The sequence below is a fragment of the Suricata suricatta genome, chromosome 8 (genome assembly GCF_006229205.1).
Source record: "Suricata suricatta isolate VVHF042 chromosome 8, meerkat_22Aug2017_6uvM2_HiC, whole genome shotgun sequence".
Taxonomy (NCBI): domain Eukaryota; kingdom Metazoa; phylum Chordata; class Mammalia; order Carnivora; family Herpestidae; genus Suricata; species Suricata suricatta.
The window spans coordinates 38840365-38843274 of record NC_043707.1 but is presented as its reverse complement, the minus strand read 5'-3'; positions in this window follow the sequence as shown (position 1 = coordinate 38843274).

The window sequence follows — 2910 nt, the reverse complement described above, 5'->3', positions numbered from 1 at the left end:
GAGGAGGGGATGTCAGGAATGGCCCCACTTACTCCTTGGCAGTGTAAAAGATGCTCCTGCAACTCTCAGAGATAAGGATCACCTCTGAGGCCTCCTGGGGACTCTCTGGCTCTTCTTCCTCATCCTCTGTAACATCTCAGGACCCTGAACTAACTTCAAGTGTGGTCCTGGTAAGGGAGTCTGTGCAGGCCCAAGGGAGGGCTCTGGGTTTTATGGAGAAGAAGGTCTGGAGAATACCCTGAATGTGGTGGATGAAAGCACAGTATGGAGTGAAGAGGAGGAGTCAAGAGTGAAGCACAGTCCTTGTGCCCAAAGGGAAAGAGGACAGCACCAACAGGTCTCTACTTAGTGCCCCCAGATGTCAGATTTCACATCATACACACACACACACACACACACACACACACACACACACACACACACACCTGATGCACCTGAAGGGGATGAGCCTCTGCTTGCTTGTTTGCATGTGGATAAAATGATGACATACCGATCTCTGTTTGTAGCTTATATTCTGTGTATAGAACTGAAATGCCAACAGCACACGTCTGTGTCTATGGGGTGTTTGCTCTGGAATGGGAGTATGCTTTACAGACATGTTACTAGCATAGTAGAAATGGTTTGAGAATATGACATGTTCTTCTATGGTTGATGCATTTTATTTGGTTTTCATTTACATTAAGGTTGCTTTAACTCCAACTGAAATGTCCTGCCAGCAGAACCAGCAGGGTGTCGACCCCTATCAAGTGCCTCCCAAAATGCCCACCTCAGTGTCCAGTTCACATCCTCCTCCAGTCTTTTTCTGCTGTGACCCCAGCTCTGGGGATAGTGGGTGTTGTCTAAGCCACCATAGACCCTGTCCCTTCCACTGACACTAGCACCAGAATGCCAACAGCTCCAAGTGTGAGCCCTCAGAGAACTCTAGCTGCTGCCACAGTTCTGGGGGTCCACTGCTGCTCTGGGCCCTGAGAATCACCAAGAAGTAACCAAAAAAAGAACAAAATATTCCCGGATCTGCCCCAGCCGGATGCTCTCTCTTCTCCCTAGCACCAGCTTCTATCCCTGCCTCTATCTGCTTGACCTTGAGGCCCAATGGCAATGAACTGGGTTCCACAGGAAAGGACCCTCCCAGGTCCAGTAAAGAGGTGACTATCTTCTGATACCACCTCATTGTCTGCCCTTGAATGCCCTCACTGAAGGCTCCTGTGATCATGGGCCTGCACACAGGCTATTAAGTCCCTCTCTCTCCTGCCCTGTGGGTCCATAAGATGACTGGAAAGTCACACAAGCATTAAAAGGCTGGGAACCCAAAGGACTTCACACATCTTAGCATTACAGGTTTTATGGCCAGGGAGAAGAATGGCTTCTGTCCTTTATGTTGCACTATTGCTAAAGTGTAGTAATATATAATCCTGATTTCCTCTTTCCTTCTCTTGTGTTTTCATGGACCTCAAGTACATACAATGAAATTACACATAACCTTTGGTGCATGCTACATTTTCATCTTTGATCCATATGGCCCTCTTTATGTATTTGCTGGAGTCCAGCTCCAGCAGGTCCAGGGCTCCCTGAAAGGATGGATGGAGTCAGCAAAAGAGAGAGTGAGAGAGCCTTGGCTTTCTTTCTGATCATGAAGCAGGCATCTTGGCTCTTTCTGTTTTTGTGTCTTTATTTATAGATCAAGTGTTAACATGACATCAAAAAAGTGGAATTTTTACAACAAATAATTCTCAGTGATAAAATGTTTTAAAAAGTGTACAGAAACAGGTTTTACAGAGGCATATTTGCAGGATTACTCTAATTTCAGTGAGGTGGTTAATTTTTACAAATAGGATAACAAGATATTTTCAATGAAAAGCAGATAACATACACATTTGTTTTAACTGGTAGTAAATCTTACAACTAAGAAGGTAGTAGGATGTTCTCAGTGAGAAGCAGAAAGCAAACACATTTGTTTATATTGATAACGCTAAGATTTAGGCATAGACTAGGCTAGGAGTCATTCTGTCTGACTCACAAAAGGAAGAAGGTATTTGCGCTGGTTAGTAAGTTGCTTGTGTCAACCTTGCTATTTGATGTTGAAGGTGTAAGCACCATAGGGGCCCTAGATGTGCTGGCCTGTGTATATGAGTTTAAGTTTTAACCACTCTTACCCATCCTCATAACAGGTATCAGTGTAAGTGAAGGTATTTGTGGCACCAATTAGCAAAGGTATGGGCAGTAACTTATGTCCTGCTCTTGTTTGTTTCTTGTCTCTAAGTTAGGCTCTTTTGCTCCAGGCCAAAGTTAATAGTAACTCTTGTGTTCTTTAACTGCCTTTATTATCTATGCCTTGGGTTTGTAAGGCTCATTTGTAAGGCTCACTGGAGGAGTGAAAATTCCTGGTGAGGGGATGGCAAGTTTGCATGATCTCTTGCCCTCAGACAGCTCCCAAAATCTACCCTCTTGAAACATTCATTTATGCTTGGGCACCAAACCTTGGAGTGCTCTGCTGATTAATGTCAGGAGCAGCCTGTCCCCCTGCCCTGTCCCTGAGATGTGGTTACCCCTGGTCAGGGAAAAGATAAGTTGCTGGGAGCTGCATCGGCCTCACTGGATGACACAGTCACAGCAAGGAAATGGCAAATGATTGCACAGCTCCTGCCATGAAGCGACAGTGGCATCTCCTTCTACTACTGACTCATATTGGAAATGGGTCTGCTGTTACTGACTAGGCCTCACAATGCTCCAAATCAGACTGATATTCCCCACACAGATACCTCATGGGAAGAAGTATATTCCCACCTCTACAAAGAATTTAGATAAAGCACTGCAGATGTTTGTCAAAAGGCTCTTCTAATGAGCCTTACAGACCTAAGACATAGATAATAAAGGGGGTTAAAAAATACAAGTTACTATTAACTCTGGCCC